General features: G+C 38.0%; 1 protein-coding gene and 1 long non-coding RNA gene across 2 annotated transcripts in view; one reads left to right on the top strand and one right to left on the bottom strand.

Moving 5' to 3' along the window:
- LOC100059091 (tubulin alpha-1B chain) overlaps nucleotides 1-22,195 on the top strand; it is a 46,551-nt gene that overhangs the window by 4,511 nt on the left and 19,845 nt on the right. The window lies entirely within an intron of this gene.
- On the bottom strand, nucleotides 753-21,184 carry LOC138924802 (uncharacterized). The gene is made up of 2 exons (XR_011440068.1): nucleotides 21,148-21,184; nucleotides 753-1,787 (listed from the first exon to the last, which is right to left on the bottom strand). It is a non-coding gene; the product is annotated as an uncharacterized lncRNA (long non-coding RNA).

The raw sequence follows: 22,195 nt of genomic DNA, 5'->3' as shown, positions 1-22,195 counted from the left end.
CAAAGGTCTAGTTGGCTGCTGAGTCTTATACAACTAACATAAAATGGTGAATATTCTGAATGCAACTTCAGGTCTAACAAGCTATTTTCACGCCCCTCATCTCCTTGGCATGTGTCTAGTGCCATCACACTACCTCTGCCCCGGGTTCTCAGAAGTCTGCCTCGCCAAGCAATTCCCTTCTATGCTGGACCTAATTCTTTACTTTCTTCTTTCCAAACTTATTTTCAGCTGATTGTCACAATGGAAAAGCCTGATAAATTTATTCACTCCTATGTGTTAATTATATATCTGAATTTTAACTCTCTAAGGATTTTTTTTTTTTAACATGGGCCAATAGCTTCAAAGAACAAAACTCTAATAGTGTAAATACAGTGAAACAGTTTTGGACCAAGAGTTTCTTCCACAATGGAGTTTCGATGCCAGCCCAACTGACCAAAAGGCTAAGCACCCAAGGACAATAAATTGTCTTGCTATCACATTATCTTGTTCTGGGATAATATCCAGTGGTGATGAAATGATTTTTTGGTATTAATAGCCTATTTAATCTATTTTTCCTTTGACACTGCCAACTAAGGGGTGTAATCATATTGTAGTTAATGGAAATAATGCAAAATAAGAAATAAGCCAAGATCAACTAATTTTAAACCTAATCCAATACTGCTCAGCCCTTTTAACTAGAAGCCAATGTGAATAGATCTGATGCACAAGGAGCAAAAGGCCTCATTCAGATAGAAAACAATGTGGAAACTCAATCAAATGTAAGTTTTTAATACATATTTCCAGCACCTAGTAAAGTATAAGGGATATGGTAGATGTACAGTGATTATTGGCTGAATAAGTAAAATGTAGGATAAAAGAGATACAAGTATAAAATCAATAATAAAAGCCCTATGATCCTAACTTTTATTGTAAATAACAGTATGAATTTGTTATATATTTTCTATTATGAAAGAAAAAAATTTTTATAGCTTAGTCCACTGAAAAGGCCTAGGACCAATGTAGTAATGAGTATCCCTAGCACTCTGATGGTGGTCTCTAAATACCATTTCCCTCTAAAAAGAACCAGAACATCTTAGAGAAAAGATTGGTTCCAAGCCTGGAGCAGAAAATATACAAGTTCATGGGGCCAGCCTGGTGGCGCAGCAGTTAAGTGCGCATATTCGCTTTGGCGGCCCAGGGTTCGCCAGTTCGGATCCCGGGTGTGGACATGACACCACTTGGCAAGCCATGCTGTGGCAGGTGTCCTACATATAAAGTAGAGGAAGATGGGCACGGATGTTAGCTCAGGGCCAGTCTTCTTCAGCAAAAAGAAGAGGATTGGCAGCAGATGTTATCTCAGGGCTGATCTTCCTCAAAAAAAAAAAAAAAGAAAAGAAAAGATACAAGTTCAGCCTCAAATATTTTCTCATTCCAGAAAGCAAGGACGACATCAAAGACTAAAGTCATATCAAAAGGATCCAGGAGTCAAGTCGAAGGGGATCTTGTTGATGGTACAATGTAAGCACTGAAAACAATAGTGACTGCAATGGACTGAACTATATAAAATATGTTAAAATCCATGAGCTCATAATATTTTTCGTGTAGTTTAAAAAACAATAGAAAACAGGGGCTGGCTCCGTGGCCAAGTGGTTGAGTTCGCGTACTCCGCTGCAGTCAGCCCAGTGTTTCGTTGGTTCGAGTCCTGGATGCGGACATGGCGCTGCTCTTCAGGCCACACTGGGGCCACATCCCACGTGCCACAGCTGGAAGGACCCACAATGAAGAATATACAACTATGTACCGGGGGGCTTTGGGGAGAAAAAGGAAAAAAATAAAATCTTTAAAAAAACCCAAAACAATAGAAAACAGTACAGCAGTTACTAAAACCATTAAACCTAGAATTACCATATGACCCAGCAATTCCATTTCTGGGTGTATACCTAAAGAACTGAAAGCAGGGACTTGGACAGGTATTTGTACACCCATGCTCATAGCAGCATTATTCACAATAGCCAAAAGGTGAAAGCAACTCTAATGTTCATCGACAGATGAATGGATAAACAAAATGTGGTATATACATGCCCTGGAATATTATTCTGCCTTAAAAAGAAATAAAATTCTGGGCCGGCCCCGTGGCCGAGAGGTAAAGTTCACGCACTCCGCTTCGGGCAGCCCAGGGTTTCGCAGGTTCGAATCCTGGGCGTGGACATGGCACCATTCTTCAGGCCATGCTGAGGCGGCGTCCCACGTGCCATAACTGGAAGGACCCACAACTAAAAATACAAAATACACAACTATGTACCGGGGGGCTTTGGGGATAAAAAGGAAAAATTTAAAAATCTTAAAAAAAAGAAAGAAAATTCTGATACATGCAACAACACGGATAAACTTTGAAAATATTAGGCTAAATGAAATGAGCCAGACACAAAAGGACAAACAGTGCCTGATTCTACTTATATGAGGTAGGTAGACTAGTCAAATTCATAAAGACAGGGGCAGAGGGGAAGGATATAACGGGAAGTTTTTGTTTAACAGATACAAAGTTTCAGTTTGGAATGATGAACAACTTCAGGAGATGAATAGTGGTGATGATCGCGCAACAATGCAAAGGTACTTAATGCTACTGAATTGTACACTTAAAAAGGGTTAACATGGTAAATTTTATGTTATGTATATTTTACCACAATTAAACAGACAAACAACGGAAGCATAAACCAAGAACTAAAAAATTGCTTACCTATGGGGGAGGGAACATGGTCTAACCAAACTTTGAATATATTTTTTGTATCATTTAATTGTAGAAACATGTAACTATATTACATAATTATAATAAAGAACTAAATCAAAATGGAAAAATATCTCTAAAAGTTAAAAGCAAAGTGAAATAAATGAATCTAACCAAGTATCAAGTTGGTAGCTTGAGTGGAGAATTATTTCATGTAACTTTATCTCTTTATTTATTTATTTTTTTTTGAGGCAGATTAGCCCTGAGCTAACATCTGCCACCAATCCTCCTCTTTTTGCTGAGGAAGACTGGCGCTGAGCTAACATCTGTGCCCATCTTCCTCTACTTTATATGTGGGACACCTGCCAGAGCATGGCTTGATAAGAGGTGCCATGTCCACACCTGGGATCCGAACCAGCGAACCCCAGGCCACCGAAGTAGAACGTGGGAACTTTGTTGCACCACTGGGCCGGCCCCTCGGGTAACTTTAAAACACAGTAATTTGATTGTATATCCATGTGAGATATACCTTAAAGAAAAAAGGAACTCCAAAAAAACATAAACTGTTTTCAGAAATAATATTGCTAGTAATAATATTTATATTATTTTGAAACTATTTATATTAGAGTAAATAAAATGAATAATTCATTAATATTATTATAGAAAAATCTTAAAAGTTATGATTATATTACATATGTTCATGAAAGTGGGTGAATTTTAAGCAGAGATATGGGGAAAATTCAAATCAAAATGCTAAAGACAAAAAATATATCTGAGATAAAATATATACTGAAGGCAGGGCCAGCCCAGTGGCATAGTGGTTAAGTTTGCATGCTCCACTTCAGCAGTGTGGGGTTGGCAGGTTTGGATCCCGGGTGCAGACCTAGCACCATTCATCAAGCCACACTGTGGCAGCATCCCACACAAAATAGAGGAAGATTGGCACAGATGTTAGCTCAGAGACAAGCAAAGAGAAGATTAGCAACAGATGTTAGCTCAGGGCCAATCTTCCCCTCACACACACATACAAATATATATACTGAATGGGATTAAGACTAGACTAGACACTGCATAAGGAAAGATTAAGAAATTGAAAACATAACAATAAAAATTACCCAAAATGAAACACAGAACAAAAAATAAACTGGAAAAAACAGTACAAATAAATGGATACTAAATAGAACACAAACAGAAGCAGATTGAAGATGACTTGGTATTTTTAAACAGTTTATAAACTTCAAGAATGAGATTTTAAACCTTTTTGTATTATATTTTTTCAATTACAAACTGCTTTCAATATAAAATAGGGTGCTATAAATAAATTTAAAATAAATTTTATAAATCTACAGAGATATTTTTAAGATTAGAATTAAATAATGTTAAAACACTTCATTTTGCTTATTTTTATATATATTTTGCCTTTTTAAAAAATTTACTTAATTTTTGTTGTTGTTGAGGAAGATTCGCCTTGAGCTAACATGTGTTGCCAATCTTCCTCTTTTTGTATGTGAGCCGCTGCCACAGCATTACCACTGACAGATGAGAGGTGTAAGTCTGAGCCTGGGAACTGAACTTGGGCCAGTGAGGTGGAGCATGCCAAACTTAACCACTAGGCCACCAGGGCTGGCCCACCCTATTTTTAATTGTAGTAAAATGCACGTAGCATAAAATTTACCATCTTAACCATTCTTTTAAGTGTACAGTTCAGTAATGTTAAGTGCATTCACATGGTTGTGCAACCTACCTCCAGAACTCTTTTCATCTTGCAAAAGTAAAACTCTATACTCATTAAACAACTCCCCATTTCCCCTTCCCCCTAGCCTCTGGTAACCACCATTCTACTTTCTGTCTCTATGAATTTGACTATTCTAGGTACCTCAAATAATAGAATCAGACATTATTTGTCTTTTTGCGACTAGCTTATTTCCCTTAGCATAACATTGTCAAGGCTCATCCATGTGTCAGAATTTCCTTCCTTTTTAAGTCTGAATAATATTCCATTGTATGTATATACCACATTTTGTTTATCCATTCATGAGTCTACAGGCATTAAGGTTGGTTCCACCTTTGGCTATCGTGAATATGCTGCTATGAACACAGGTTTACAAATACCTCTTCCAGACCCTGCTTTCAGTTCTTTTGGGTATATACCCAGAAGTGGAATTGCTGGATCATATGGCAATTCTATGTTTAATTGTTTTGAGGACCTGTCATACTGTCTTCTATAGAGGCTATACCATTTTACATTCCCACCAACAGTGTACAAGGATTCCAATTTCTCCATATCCATATCCTTCCGTTGTTTTGTTTTGTTGAAAGTAGCTTTTTAAAAAAAAAAAATTGGCTCCTGAGCTAACACCTATCGCCAATCTTCCTTTTTTTCCTTCTCCCCAAAGCTCCCCAGTATATAGTTGTATATTCTAGTTGTAGGTCCTTCTGGCTCTGCTATGTGGGATGCCACCTCAGCATGGCTTGATGAGCGGTGCCATGTCTGCGCCCAGGATCCAAACCAGCGAAACCCTGGGCCACTAAAGCAGAGTGCGCGAACTCAACCACTAGGCCATGGGGCTGGCCCTGGTAGTAATTTTAATGGGTATGAGGTGGTGTCTCATTGTGGTTTTCATTTGCACTTCCCTAATGATTAGTGATGTTTAGTATCTTTTAATGCATTTACTGTCAATTTGGATATCTTCTTTGGAGAAATGTCTATTCGAGTCCTTTGCTCACTTTTATTTCTTCAGTATAATAGTTTTTTTATTGAGGTATAATTGACATATGACATTATATTAGTTTCAGGTGTACAACATAAGGATTTAATATTTGTATATATGGCAAAATCACCACCACAATAAGTCTAGTTAACATCTGTCATCATACACAGTTACAAAATTTTTTTTCTCATGATGAGACTTTTTTTTTTAAGATTTTATATTTTTCCTTTTTCTCCCCAAAGTCCCCCAGTACACAGTTGTATATTCTTAGTTGTGGGTCCTTCTAGTTGTGGCATGTGGCACACTGCCTCAGCGTGGCTTGATGAGCAGTGCCATGTCCATGCCCAGGATTGGAACCGACAAAACACTGGGCCGCCTGCAGTGGAGCACGTGAACTTAACCACTCAGCCACTGGGCCGGCCCCTTGTGATGAGCCTTTTAAGGTTTATTCTCTTTGCAACTTTCAAATAGGCAATACAGTATTATTAACTATAGTCACCATGGTGCACATTATATCCTCATGACTTATGTATTTTGTAACAGAAAACTTGTACTTTTTGACTCCCTTCTCTCATTTTGCCCACTCTGGCAACCACTAATCTGTTCTCTGTATCTATGATTTGCTCACTTTTTAATTGAGTTGTTAATATTAAAACACTTTTGTCCCCCTGTTTAATCTATGAAGTTATAAGAAACTTGAGATAATTAAAATGTAAAAAATAAAAAATTGGGGGCTGGTCCAGTGGCATAGTGGTTAAGTTTGCACGCTCCACTTCAACAGCCCGGGGTTCATGGGTTTGGATCCCAGGCACGGACCTACACACCACTCATCAAGCAATGCTGTGTAGGGTTCCACATACAAAACAGAGGAAGATTGGCACAGATGTTAGCTCAGGGAAAACTTCCTCAAGCTAAAAGAGGAAGATTGGCAACAAATGTTGCTCAGGGCCAATCTTCCTCACCAAAAAAACAAATTTTAAAAATAAAAAAATTGACAGTAAAAAAGAATATTTTATCATGAGACCATATAAATTTTATAATTCTCCTGTGTGTATTAACTCCTTCATATTAAAACGTAAAAAATAGGGGCTGGCCCCGTGGCTGAGTGGTTAAGTTCGCACGCTCCGCTGCAGGCGGCCCAGTGTTTCGTTAGTTCAAATCCTGGGCGCGGACATGGCACTGCTCATCAAACCACGCTGAGGCAGCATCCCACATGCCACAACTAGAAGGACCCACAACGAAGAATATACAACTACGTACTGGGGGGCTTTGGGGAGAAAAAAGGAAAAAAAATTAAAATCTTTAAAAAAAAAAAAAAAGTAAAAAACAGGGGCCGGGGTTTGCCGGTTCAGATCCCAGGTGCAGACAGGGCACCGCTTGGCAAGCCATGCTGTGGCAGGCGTCCCACATATAAAGTAGAGGAATATAGGCACAGATGTTAGCTCAGGGCCGGTCTTCCTCAGCAAAAAGAGGAGGATTGGTAGCAGATGTTACCTCAGGGCTAATCTTCCTTAAAAAAAAAAAAAAGTAAAAAATAACAATAGTGGCTATGGTGCTCATCCTATCTTTTTTTTCTATCTTTAATTGGAATGTAGCTTTTGGCCTTAAGATATGTGTTTTATAAGTGTTTTTGTCAATCTATGGAAAGGATATATATCAATATAAGAATTTCTATATTCTTAAAACTTTATCAGGAGCCGGCCTGGTGGTGCAGCAGTTAAGTTTGCACGTTCCGCTTCTCGGCGGCCAGGGGTTCGCCGGTTCGGATCCCAGGTGCGGACATGGCACTGCTTGGCACACCATGCTGTGGCAGGCATCCCACAAATAAAGTAGAGGAAGATGGGCACGGATGTGAGCTCAGGGCCAGGCTTCCTCAGTAAAAAGAGGAGGACTGGCAGTAGTTAGCTCAGAGCTAATCTTCCTCAAAAAAATAAATTTTTTTAATTAAAAAAAAGAAAAAACTTTATCAGAATGGATTTTTTCCTTTCAGTAATATTTGTAGATTAACATTTTTCTCATTCAACACATTATGACTTATTTCAAAAGCTTTCTTAATATTGAATCATCATTGCATTTCCAGTAAAAAAACTTGATCACAATGGTTATTTTTCTAATATGCTGCCAGATTCTATTTGATGATGTGAATTTTCACTCCCACCAGCAATGTATGTGAGTATATGTCTGAGTCTTATATTATTTTTCAGTATGGACTGTGATATCATACCAGAGTATAATCCAGGAAAAAAAAAAAAGTAGTTCCAGCAGAAGTCTATATAGCGCAGTGCAGGCAAGTAAGCTTTTGACGCTTTAGTTTAATTCAGAGACAGAATTTAGCGTATCAAAAGCAGGAGTTCATTCTTGATGACTAGATGTGATGTGAGCAGATATCTTTGTCTTGTTTCCAGTCTTAGGGAGTGTTTAATATTTCACCATTATGTATGATGTTAGCTGTCAGTTTTTCATAGATGTTCTTTATCAGATTGAGGAAGTTTCCTTCTATTCCTAGTTTGCTGAGAGTTGTTTTTTTTTATTTTCATAAATGGGTGTTGGATTTTGTCAAATTCTTTTTCTGCATACACCTATTGAGATGATCATATGGGTTTTTTCCCTTTATTCTATTAATATGGTGAATTGGATTCACTGACTTTTGAATATGAAACCAACCTTGCATTCCTGGGATAAACTATAGTTGGGTTATATTTCAAAGCAGGGATTCTTAACTCAAGGCTCCGGAAAGTATAGAGTACTTCATAGATGATTCTCATGGATTGGGGAGCTCCCTGATGTTGTATGCAAAATTCTGTGTAAATATGCTCATGGTAGATTGTCTCCAAAGATAGCCACTAATCATTTCTCTCATCCCTGTAGGTACATGGTACTCCATCAAGAGGCGGAGTCTATTCCTGTCTCCTTAAAGCTCAGGTGGCCTTGTGACTGCTTTGACAAATAAAATGTGACAGAAGAGAAGCTGTGCCAGATCAGGGTCAAGCCCTTAAGAAGCCTGGCAGCTTGTTTTCACTCAGAGGGGTCATGTAGAAAAGAACCAGAGCACTCCACCCAACAGCCAGCACCAAGACCCCAGACATGTGAGTGCGACTATCCGAGGCATTCCAGCTCCAGCTGAGTTCTCAGCTGAATGCAAATGCATGAGTGAGCCAGATGACACCATATGGAACAGAAGAACACACCATGACCCATGGAATCATGGGAAATAATAAATAATTGTTCTTTTAAGTCAGTAAGTTTTGGGGTGACTTGATACGTAGCAATAGATAACTGAAACAAGGTTTATACACACATCTGGAGAGAAAATAGACAGTTTTCATCAGATTCTCCAAAACAATTAAAACCGCTAGAGGAATGAAACACTGAAAATTCTTTAGGAAATATCTTATAAATATTCCTTTTTTCAGTGTTTTTGATAGATATTAGCAGCAGTGTGCTTAAGATTATAATCTTTTGTCATGTGTAAGTAGAGTATAGCTATTGAATTTGACAAAAATGAAAAGTCATATGCTTTCGTAATCTAATAGGACTGACAACTTAAGGTGAAAAATGAGAAAAGTTACTGAACCATCCCTCCTCTGCTCTGAAGCAAGTTTAGGTAGTATTTTAGGACTAGACCAAAACTCTTCACAAAAAAATATACACATGAACATGTGAAAAGATACACACAAAAATTATACACAGGGAAATAAACAAAAGCAGATCCAAAGTTCTATACCATAAATGTGGTAAAAATGTAGTTGCATACATGAACCAGCTGGATGTATTCAACTGTCATTATAAATAGTGCAGCCATGGTAGAAAGTGAGTGTGATCTGAAACTGAGTTAGAACTTACCTGGGTAGAGCCTGGATAAAAAATGACTAAGGCATAGGGCATGGCTTTCATCTGGTGAATGGGGTGGGGTAGGGCAGAGGGTTGGAAGGAGACTAATACAGTAGACCAGGAAAAAGGAGCTTGAAGCGATCAGGCCAGCTACCCAGAAACAGTCAAAGAGAATACATCAGGGGCACAGGCAGAGGCCTGCTGGGCAGACTGTTTGGCTCCTATGTTAGGCATTATTTAGGGAAACAACAGCTAAGTGCTCCGTCAAGTGTCCAGGATGTTGAAGGCCAAGATATCCAAGGTCTGACCTGGAGAGGGAGGCAAAACCCAGAATTCTGAGTGGCATTCAGAGGACTCCTTTCTGCAGCGTATCACAGAAGGAAGGGCCCTTCCCCGTGACAATTTCCAGGAGAGTAGACCAAACGAGTTACATGCCAGAACTCATGGGGAAATCCTTGATGAAGGAAACACAGGAGAACAAGGTGAGAGCCAAGGAAGCTGATCAGCTGGAATACTACACTAGGAAGACTAAAGCAGCAGGCAGTTGAAGAGATGAAGTGAGGGTCGGAAATATGGGTGCAGCCAAGCTGGGTTCCTCTGGCTAAATATCTCACAAGAGGTTTCGATCATGCTGTTGGCCAGGGTTGCCATCTAATCTGAAGACTCAACTGAGGGAGGATGCACTTCCAAGCTCACTCCCATGGATGTTGGCAGAATTCAGTCTCCGGACAGCTGTTCAACTGAGGGCTTCAGTTCCTTGCTGCCTATTGACTGGAGACCTTCTGCAGTTTTTTGACACATGGGCCTCTTCAAAGGGCAGCATACAACACGGCAACTGGCTTCCCTCAGAGCAAGTGAGCAAGAGAGCAAGAAACAGCCCCCAAACAGAAACCACAGTCTTTTTGTAACTTATCTCAGAAGTGACGTCTTTTTCTTTTTAAAGATTGGCACCTGAGCTAACATCTGTTGCCAATCTTCCCCTTTTATTTTCTCCTTCTTCTCCCAAAAGCCCCCCAGTACATAGTTGTATATTCTAGTTGTAGGTCCTTCTGGTTGTGCTATGTGGGACGTTGCCTCAGCATGGCCTCATGAGCAGTACCCTGTCTGCGCCCAAGACCCAAACTGGTGAAACCTCGGGCCGCTGAAGCAGAGTGCGCAAACTTAACCACTGGGCCACAGGCCCGCCCCAGAAATGACATCTTATTATTTTTGCTGTAGTCTATTAGAAGTGAATCACTAGGTCCAGCCTACAGTCAAAGGGAGAGCATTACATAAGGACATAAATACTAGGAGGAGGGGAATAATAGAGGCTGTGCATCATAATTACTCAGCTCTAAAAACTCTATCCCTGTATCTAATTGTTGCAAATGTCAAATTCCTGGGAGTGAGGATCTGATTGGCCCAGTTTGGGTTAGAGTTTCTCCTGTGGGTCAGTCAGCCTTGGCTAGAAGGGGCAAGAACATGTAATACATTATATTATTTTTGGACATGGCCACTTCTAGGGAATAGAAAATTTTTGTAGGCTTGTTAGCCAAATGAAAATCCATCTATTACAAAGATACACTATCAAGCTATCCTTAGAAATGTATAAAAACTAAAAAGGTTAACTAGAGACTTAGTATTGGGAAATCAAACTAAGGAATATTTTCATTCAGTCTCATTGATGATTGCCTTATTCTCTAGAGATAAGAGAGGGAATAAGCCATCATATTATCACCTGCAGATACAATTTAATGGGATAGTTTACACATGTCTTGTCTAAGACAAATTAGAAGACCCTCAGAATTATGAAGAGGGTGGTGAGGAAGAGAATAAAGAAAATGATTGCAGTAGAAATAAGACCAACAAAAGGAGAAATTTTAAATTAAAAATTCACTTGAAACTCAAGGTCAATCAAAGGTAAATAGAAAATCATCTTTGCTGGGGCCAGCTCAGTGGTGTAACAGTTAGGTTCATACACTCCACTTCTGCAGCCTGGGGTTCGCCTGTTCGGATCCCAGGCGTGGACCTGCACGTGCACTGCTTATCAAGCCATGCTGTGGCAGGTGTCCCACATATAAAATGGAGGAAGATGGGCACAGATGTTAGCTTACGGCCAATCTTCCTCACAAAAAAAATAAAAAATCTCTTCATAGGTATCAAAGAGCTATCAAGGCAGCAAGGATGTGAGGGGCTAAAATGTCAGACAGAAAAGAAGTATGAAGAGAGAAGCCTGACATTTGATGACTCTTTTTCCCTCAAGGCATTACTGATTTAAAAGTAGTAACGAGAGGTTGAGAAGCTGAGCAGAAAGCAGTGGGTAAAAGGAGGAGAAACTAAACTGGTCTTCCTGTAGTCTTACAGAGCTCAGGGGGAATGGTGACTAGAGATTCAGGACTCAACAAGATAGAGGAAACTTAGAAACCACCCTTTCCTTTTAGTTGGGACCCCAAAAGCCTACACCTTATGAGAGACCAGCCCTTGTAAATACTAAAGCTCAGCCTCTCATCAGCTCAATCCCTGGTTTGATTAAGATGGTCTAATCTTACCCTAACTGACTGCCAGAAATAAAAGTAAATGCTTGCTAAAGGAAGACAACACCTTGCAGGACCTCAAATTATCTCTTTAATTTTTCATAAACTATTTTCAGTATTAAACAGAAAATTACCAGTATTCCATAGACAAGATCAAACAACAAAAACCAAAAAGATATCAGAGAATAGAAACAGATCCACGGGAGAACCAGATATTGGAATGATCAGACATGGACTTTAAAATAACCATTATGAATGGGTTTAAGAAATTAAATGACAAGATGGAGAAATTCAGCAGAGGAAACTGTATGAAATATAAAATAGAAATTCTAGAACTAAACAATAATCACATTTAAGAACTCAGTAGGCTTAACAGCACATTGGACACAAATAAAGAGATATTTAGTGAACCAGAAGATAGGTCAGAAGAAATGATCCAGACAGAAGCTGAAAAAGAAAAAGAAAATACAGAAAAGAACATAAAATACACGAGACACTATTAAAAAATCTAATACATGTATAACCAGAGATCCAGAAGACAAGAGAGAGACAATGGGATAAAAACCATATTTGAAGAGAAAATAGCCAAAATTTTTCCAAAACTGATGAAAGAAACCAAGTTACAAATATAAGAAATTCTATGAAATAAAGCAGGATAAATACAAAGAAAAGCACACAGGCATATCATAGTGAAGTTGCTGAAAAGCAAAGATAAAGAGAAAATCTTAAACGAAGTTAGGCGGGCCGTTGAGGGTGAGGGACATATCTTCAAAGGAACAACAAGGCTAACAGCTAGCTTCTCAACAAGTTGATGGAAGCCAAAAGATAATGGAATGTCACATTCAAAGTGTTGTAAGATAATAACTGCAAAACTAGAATTTTATACTCAGTAAAAAATGTACTTCAAAAATGAAGACAAATTAGAGGCCAGCCCGGTAGGTGAGTGGTTAAGTTCGTGTACTCTGCTTCAGAGGCCAAGGGTTTCACCAGTTCGGATCCTGGGTGCGCACATGGCACTGCTCATCAGGCCATGCTGAGGCGGCATCCCACATACCACAGCTAGAAGGGCCCACAACTAAAAATATACAACTATGTACTGGGGGACATGGGGATAAGAAGGAAAAAATAAAATCTTACAAAAAAAAAGAATTTCTGGAATGAAAAACTATGATCTCTCAGAAAAAAATTTGCAGAAGATTTGAAGGAGAGAATATTTACTGTCAAGACCTAAATTAATGACTGGAAAATCAAGCAGAAGTGCTATCTCAAAGTACAGAGCTGAAATACAAACAGAAATCATGATGGAAAATAGAAGACTTAGAGAGAGACCCAAGAGACCATTAATATGCAAGTAAGAGCAGTTCCAGAGGAGAAAAGAGAACAGATGGAAAAAAGGCAATACTTTAAAAAATAATATAAAACAACAAGCATTGGAGAGGATGTGGAGAGAAGGGAACTCTCATACACCACTGGTAGGAGGTAGGTGCAGCTACTATGGAATATAGCATGGAGATTCCTCAAAAAATTAAGAATAGAACTATCATATGATCCAGCTATTCCACTGCTAGGCATTTATCCAAAGAACAAGAAAACATGAATGTGTAAAGATACATGCACCCCTATGTACACTGCAGCATTATTCACAATAGCTAAGACTTGGAAGCAACCTAGGTGCCCATCAAGGGATGAATGGAAAAAGATGTGAAATACATATCCAATGCAATACTACTCAGTCATAAAAAAGATGAAATCTTGCCATTTGCAACAGCCAACATGGATGGACCTTGAGGGTGTTATGCTAAGTAAAATAAGTCATATGGAGAAAGCCAACTACCATATGATTTCACTCATATATGGAAGATAAAAAAACAACAACTACAAACAGATAGATACAGAGAATAGACTGGTGGTTACCAAAGGAGACAGGAGGAGGGGGGAGGGAGAAAGGGGTAGAAGGGTTCATGTGTACGGAGATGGATGGCAACTAGACTTTTGGTGGTGAATATGATATAGTCTATACAGAAGTTGAAATAAATTGACGTACACTTGAAGTTTATATAACGTCATAAACCAATGTTACTTCAATAAAAAATAAAGTTAAAATAAATAAATAAATAATAGCCCCTAAAATAAATAAATAAATAAAATATACATTTAAATAAAAAAAAAAGGTGGGGGGGTGCCAGCCCAGTGGCACAGTGGTTAAGTTCGCATGTTCTGCTTCGGCAGGCAGGGATCACCGGTTCAGATCCCAGGTGCAGACCTACACACTGCTTGTCAAGCCATGCTGTGCTGTGGCAGGCATCCTACATATAAAGTAGAGGAAGATGGGCACAGATGTTAGCTCAGGGCCAGTCTCCCTGAGCAAAAAGAGAAGGACTGTCAGCAGATGTTAGCTCGAAAAAAACAAAGAAAAGAAAGAGAAAGAAAAAAAAAAAGACTTACTGTTCCTTTGCTAAGATGCTAATATAAGCTCAGGTTTTAACCAAACCTTTGAGTTACTATCCCTGAGTTTCTCTCATGTATGTATGAGATAGACACGTTAATAAACTTCTATTTGTTTTCCTCTTGTTAATCCATCTTTTGTTACAGAGCCCCAGGCAAGAACCTAGAATGGCAGAAGGAAAAATTTCCCCCTCTACAGCTGCTGTGAACATTTGCGTATAAGTTTTTATGTGGCTATATGGTTTCATTTCTCTCGGGTATATACCTAGAAGTGGAGCTTCTGGGTTATAGGGTACCTCTACGCTTAATATTTTGTGGTACTGCCAAACTGTTTTCCAAAGTGGTTGCACCATTTACATTCCTACCAGTAGTGTATGAGGGTTCCAATTTTTCCACAGCTTCGCCAAGACTAGTTATTATCTTTTTGATTGTAGCCATCCTAGTGCTATCTTATTTAGAGTTTTGATTTGCATTTCCCTGATGACTAATGATGTGGAACACCTTTTCATGTGTTTATTGGCCATTTGTATATCTTCTTTGAAGAAATATATATTCAGATTCCTTGCCCATTTTTTAATTGGATTGTTTGTCTTTTACTACTGAATTGTAAAAGTTCTTTATATGTTCTAGTTTATATGTTCATACTTTATATGTTCTACAAGTATCTTATAATATTTATGATTTGAAAATATTTTCTCCCATTCTATGGGTTGTCTTTTCACTTTCTTGATAGAGTCTTGATTAAAGCACAGAAGTTTTTAATTTTGATGAAGTCCAATTTACCTATTTTTTCTTTGGTTGCTTGTGTTTTGGGTATCATATCTAAGAAGTCTTTGCCTAACCCAAGATCATTAAGATTCACTTCTATATTTTCTTCTAAGAATTTTATAGTTTTATCTATTACATTAGGTCTATGATCTATTTTGAGTTAATTTTTCTGAATGTGTGAGGAAGGGATCCAACTTCATTCTTTTGCATACATGGTTATCCAGTTGTCCCAGGACTCTATGTTGAAAAGACTATTTTTTTCTCATTGATTTGTCTTGGCATCACTCTAATAAATTAACTGACCATAAATATGAAAGTTTATTTCTGGACTCTCAATTCTATTCCACTGATCTATTTACCTATCCTTACAGCAGCACCACACAGTCTTGATTACTGTTGTTTTGCAGAAAGTTTTGAAATCAGGAAGCGTGAGTCCTCTAACTTTGTTCTTCCTTTTCAAGATTGTTTTGGCTACTACAGGTCCCTTGAATTTTCATATGAATTTTAGGATCAGTTTGTTAATTTCTGGAAAGAAACCAGCTGGGGATTTTGGTGATTATGTTGCATCTGTACACCAATTTGGGAAATATTGCCACCTCAACAATAGTAAGTCTTCCTATCCTTAAACATGAAATATCTTTCCATTTATTTAGATTGTCTTTAATTTCTTTCAACAATGTTTTATAGTTAGTCCATAATTTTAACTGCAATATTATCTATTAGAAAAAAAGTAATAATTATAATTCAAGTCTCTCAATTCTTTTTCAAGATTTTGAAGAGAGATTTATTTGTCATACGGAAACTCAGAAACTTTTTGATCCTTAGTGGGTCTTCAATTTAAGTTTTCTGCCCCACTCCCACATTTTTTCATTTCAGGACCACCAAATCTCTCTCCCATAATGGTAGGCTAGGTCTCTTATTTTCGCTTGGTCTGAACTTCCCTGAAGAAACGCTACTGTGCTGTATAACATATTCTCTACACTCATCAAGGATCCAAGCTGCTTGTTTCCCTGGGGGGGCTTGTTACATCCGTGACAAGATGCAGGGATTTTTCCCCCCTTGGGTTTATTATTAAGTAGAACATCTTATTCTGCAGCTGTAATAGAAAACAGCATTAAGACACCTTCTGTAGAAGGTGTTAAATGAGGCAAAGTACCTTTCTAATTTGTTTAAGAGAGTCAGAGTCAACTTTTTTTTGGGGGGGTGAGTAAGATTGTCCCTGAGCTAACATCTGTGCCAATCTTTCTCTATTTTATATGTGGGACGCTGCCACAGCATGGCTTAAGGAGCCGTGTGTAGGTCCACGCCAGTGATCTGAACTCGCAAACCACAGGCCACCAAAGCAGAGCATGCTAACTTACCCACTACGTCATGGGGTCCCCCCGAGAGTTAATTTTTGAAGAATCTTTATTTAATATTCTGAACCTGAAGTTCTGCCAGATGGGAAATTTAAATGCAACATAATTTTCTTCCTAATGTTGTATATATAGAAGCAGAATATCTGTCTGCTTCCCCTACAAAATCATATATTGGTTGGTTGAATAAATGGCAACATTCTTCATAACTTACATGGTTTCAACTGTACACATCTTGTATCTCCAAATTTATACTTTTTAGCACTATTGAAGCTAGTACAGTCAGGGAGATATAGATTTCATTAATTTTAAAGAAAAACCTTCCTTAGATAATTCTCCTCAAAAAACTATACAGAACTAAACATCAATTTTCTTTCTTCATATATAAAATACATTGTTTTAAGCTTTTATTAATGGCAATTTAACTTGAATGAGCACTTCAAAATTACCAGCTTCTCATCCATTTTTAACAGCTTGTCCTCCCTTCAAAAACACCAGACATAAAATCAGCATTCTTTACTACCAACCCAATATAATTAATAATTATTTCTCAATTACTAAGGTTAATACCTATGTGCAATTATATTAAATAATACAATAGATTTTTTTTAATTTCTTGTTTTTTCTATCATGTAGAAATGACTGTTGTTTGACAGTACACATGAGAATTAGTTCTTGAACCTGGATTGTGCCAAAGTGACAAGTAAGTCTTTTGTGCAAAATGAAATCACTTTATAATATTTTCTGTGGGACCAAAATGTTTATACTACGGGTAAGAAAAATGGCCCAAGGGCATTTGAATTAATATGGAAGAAAAAAAATCTGAACTCTAAAAATCTAACAAGTAATTTATCTGTCCTTTAAATTTTTCCTTGTGAAGGCTTTCTGTAGAACCATTGTCCTTATTGTTAGAAGTTAGGGAATGGAGACCCTAGAGAGTCATTTGAGGTGCTGGAGGATTAAGATTGAGAAGCTGGGTTGCTATCTCAAAGCTCAATAAAGTGAAAAGGAACCAGTCCTTACATTACGCAAAATGTAATCTTCCCAGACAAAAGAGAACAATAAAGTACCTGAATGATACTATATCCGTTCACTCAACCATTTAATATCCTGTCAACACCAAATATATAAATAGCCCAATAGTAGGCATTTGGGGATACATATTTATACATTCAATTCATATTCAACACATATTTACTCAAGACCTACTACATAAGGCTCTGGGGGGTAAGGCAGTGAACAAAGCAGACAAGATCCTCCCCTTTTAGAACTTATATTCCAGTGGAGAGACAGAAAATAAGCAAATGATAAATGTGCTAAGGAAAAAGGAAGCAGGTTAAGGAGGAAAAGAAGGGAAGGAGGATGCTGTTTTAGAAAGAAAGGTGAAGCCTCTTTGAGGTGATAATATTGAAGGGGAAACTTTTTTTTTTTTTTACTTTTTATTAAGATTATGATAGTTTACAACCTTGTGAAATTTCAGCTGTACATTATTGTTTGTCAGTCATGTTGTAGGTGCACCCCTTCACCCTTTGTGTCCACTCCCCAACCCCCTTTCCCCTGGCAACCACTAATCTGTTCACTTTGTCTACATGTTTAACTTCCACATATGAGAGGAGTCATACAGAGATTGTCCTTCTCTATCTGGCTTATTTCACTTAACATAATACACTCAAAGTCCATCCATGTTGTTGTGAATGGGATGATTTTATCCTTTTTTATGGCTGAGTAATATTCCATTGTATATATATACCATATCTTCTTTATCCAATCATCAGTTGATGGGCACTTAGGTTGCTTCCACATCTTGGCTGTTGTAAATAATGCTGCAATGAACATAGGGGTGCATGGGACTTTTGGAATTGCTGATTTCAAGTTCTTTGGATAGATACCCAGTAGTGGGATGGCTGGGTCATACGGTATTTGAAGGAGAAACTTTAAGGAAATGAGGGAGTGGATATCTGGGAAAGAGCAAACTGGGCAAAGGGAAGCACCAGTGGAGAGCCTGGAGGCAAAGCAGCACACTTCCTGTGTGGGAGGCACAGTTAGGAGGCCAGTACAGCTGAAACGGAATGAGTGAGGGGAAAATGATATAAGATGAGGCTAGAGAGGCAGCCAGGATCCAGGCCATGCAGAACCTTTTAGAACAATGTAAGAATTTGAGTATTATTCTAAGAATGAAAAGAAGCCTCCAGAGTAGGCATGATCAAAGCTTTATTTTTAAAGGCTCATTTTTAAAACAGGCTGCAAGAACAGAAACAGGAAGAGCAGAAAGTAGACTCTTTTTGTGCCTGGGAGAGACAGATGATAGAAAACTCAGGATATATTTTGTAGATAGAGCTGACAGGATTTGTTGATCATTAGATGATAAATATATGTATAAAAAAAGACAGGAGTCAAGGATAATTCAGACGTCTTTGGCCTGAGCAAGTGGGTGAGCAGAGGTAACATTTACTCAGATGGAGAACACTAGGAGAGGAAAGGAGCAGGTTGTGTGAGTGGGAGTGTGGGGAGGGGGTGGCATTCAAGAATTCTGTTTTGGACATGATAAATGTAGGATGCCTATTAGGCATCCAATTGGAGATGTTGAGGAAGCAGTTGGATACGTGCTTCATGGAACAGAGGAAAGGTCTGGGTGGGAGATATAAATTCAGCAGTCACCAGTATTTAAATAATATTTAAAGCCATGAGACTAGACGGGTATATATGTTTTCTTATAGAATTATGTGAACATTTCTCTAGATCAGTGGTCTTCACGTTTTTGCTTGTGTACCACCTAAATTTTTTTAAAAATGGCATACTTCTTCAGACATTTTTAAGTTGATATCTAAAATTTTCCAAGTTAAGTTTAAATGGTTAAAAAAATGTAATTTTAAACATATTGTAAATTTTGATATTTTAAAGTAAAACTTATACCATTCTGTTACATCTATGGAATGTCAAAACATAGTAATTTGGTATCTGTCATCATCCATTTCTAAAAGATAAGAGAAAACTGAGTTTCCAATAATATGGTGAGCTAGATATCTTGATGGGCCTTACAATAAAAACTGAAAATGCTGGATAAAACCATTTTCTTAAAAGTACCAAAAAGCTGATAAGATAGTAGGGAATCCTTAAACCAGAGGGAAGTGGAACACTGATGCCATTATCTCTACAGCCTAATAGGTGCTGGGATAAAATGTAAGCCTACAGTCCACTCAAAGTGACAAGTACAATAAGAGAAGCACTCGCTCAAAACATTGGGACTCCAGAGCGCTAAACCTCCAATGTAAGGGTGAGATAGAAGTAAATGTACCCCAATCCCCTCTTCTAGGGGATTGCAATGAAAATTGCCTTGCTGTGAGTAGAGAAAAGGGGAAGAAGAAAACAAATAAAAAGAATATCTGAGAAATCTTCAAAACAACCAGCTGTTGCATGGATTTGCAACTCTAATTTACACAACCTGGGTGTTCCAAAAAGTCCTAAAGCAGGAGTTTAGTTTAAAGTCATCCTAGACTGGTAGTGCCCCCAGGTAACTGGCAGAAGAAAAAGCGAATCCTTATCTTAGGCATCAAAGAATTTCCCCTACAGATCCAATTTCCCAAGGAAAATGAGCTTTCATAGTAAAAAAAATAGTTATGCAACATAGGAAATAGGCATCAACCAGTGTAAACAACATAGAACAGAAACAGGTCAGCAAAACCTTTGGATATTGAATTCTGAGATCCAGATCATAAAATAACTCTGCATACTGTGTTTCAAAAGATAAAAGACAAGCTTGAATACATCTGTAAGAAATAGGAAACAATAAAAGATGACCAAGGGGCTGGCTCCGTGGCCCAGTGGTTAAGTTCGCGCGCTCCGCTGCGGCGGCCCAGGGTTGGGATCCTGGGCGCGGACATGGCACTGCTCGCCAGGCCACGTTGAGGCAGCGTCCCACATCCCACAACTAGAAGGACGGGCAACTAAGATATACAACCATGTACGGGGGGGTTTGGGAAGAGAAAGCAGAAAAAAAAAAAAGATTGGCAACTGTTGTTAGCTCAGGTGCCAATCTTTAGGAAAAAAAAAAAAGATGACCCAGCAGATAGAAAAGGAACAAAATAGAAATTGCAGAGGTAAAAAGTTAAAATTATTGTATTAGTTTCCTAGAGCTGCCATAACAAATTACTACAAACACATCTGAATAACAAGCATGTAAAGATATAAAACATTTGAATATCTTGGTGAACAAATTTGACCTAATGGATACATAGAGAACACTGTACTCCACAATTGTAGAATATAGTTTTTTTTGTACAAGTACACAAGAAATTATAGCCTTAAATGTATACATCAGAAAAGAATAAAATCTAAACATTAAAGAGCTAAGTACTCATCAAATAAGAAATTTGAAGAAAATAATCAATAGCCAAATTTATAAGATAGAAAACAAACCTACATAAAGAGTATCAACAAAGTCAAAAGTTGGTCCCTTGAAAATAATACAATTGATAAACCTCTGAAAAAACTGGTTAAGAAAAAAGCAGAATTGGAGCAAATAACTACTATCAGGAATGAAAAAGGAGCCATCATCACAGAAGTCATATGCAATAAAAAGATAAACTAGGATATTATGAAGAATTTAATTCCAATAGATTTGCCCATAAAGATGAACTGAGAAAAAGCCTTCAAGAAGAAATAAACAATCTGAACAGTCGTATAACTACTAAAGAAACTGATGAGAAAAAAAAAGAAAAACCTTCCCATTAACAGCACCTCCATTACCAGTAGGCTCAGATTACTCTACCAGCAAGTTCCACCAAATTTCAAGGAAAAAATAATTTCAATATTATACTAACCTTTCCAGAGACTGGAAGAAGATGAATCTATCAAACCCTTATGCCAAAATTTGAGAAGAAAAAAAGTACAAGAAAGGAAAATTACAGACCAATTTCACACAGAAACATTGATGTAAATATCCATGAAAATATTAGCAATTACTGAATCCAGTAATATAGTCTAAACTGTGACCTTGTTTGATTTATCACAGCAATTCAAGGTCATTTTATTTATTTATTTAATTTTTTTTTTCCAAGGAAGATTAGCCCTGAGCTAACATCTGCTAGTCGTCCTCTTTTTGCTGAGAAAGACTGGCCCTGAGCTAACATCTGTGCCCATCTTCCTCCACTTTATATGTGGGATGCCTACCACAGCATGGCATGCCAATTGGTGCCATGTCCACATCCGGGATCTGGGCCGGCGAACCCTGGGCCACCTAAGCAGAATGTGCACACTTAACTGCTGCGTCATGGGGCCAGCCCCTCAAGGTCATTTTAATTTTAGGAGACAAATCAGTGTAACTTGCCACATTAATATAGTAAAAGAGAAAAATCAAAGGAGGATCTCGATAGATGCAGAAAAAGCGTTTGCTAAACACCAACACTCATCCACGATAAAACTTTTACCAAACTCAGAAAATCTTCTTAATCTGATAAAAGCTATCTATAAGAAAACTTACAGCAAACATCATACCTAAAGTGAAACATTAAAACCATTCCCTTTGAGAGCTGGAACAAGGGAAGCGTGCTCATTATCACCACTTCTTTTATCACTTTAATGAAGGTCCCAGCCAGTACATCAAGAAAAGCAAGTAAAAGAAATAAAGAATGTAAAAGTACAAATGTAAATGCAAATTATATGGTTGTGGTATAACAAAAAATAAATATTTGGCTTTTGTCTCCCAGTTCCTGGCACAGAACTCCTAAAATCCTCGGAATATCCTGAGTAAGAAGAGTGTCTTTTGTATACTAATGAGATTATTGGCGTGGGGGTGTGGGGCAGATAGCTTCAGAATGGGGGCTCATCCACTGAAAGACCAAGCTATGATCAGAGGGGTGGAACTGTTAG

The sequence above is a fragment of the Equus caballus genome, chromosome 6, assembly GCF_041296265.1.
Source record: "Equus caballus isolate H_3958 breed thoroughbred chromosome 6, TB-T2T, whole genome shotgun sequence".
NCBI classification, from domain to species: Eukaryota; Metazoa; Chordata; class Mammalia; order Perissodactyla; family Equidae; genus Equus; species Equus caballus.
This window is presented reverse-complemented; position numbering and strand designations above follow the sequence as displayed.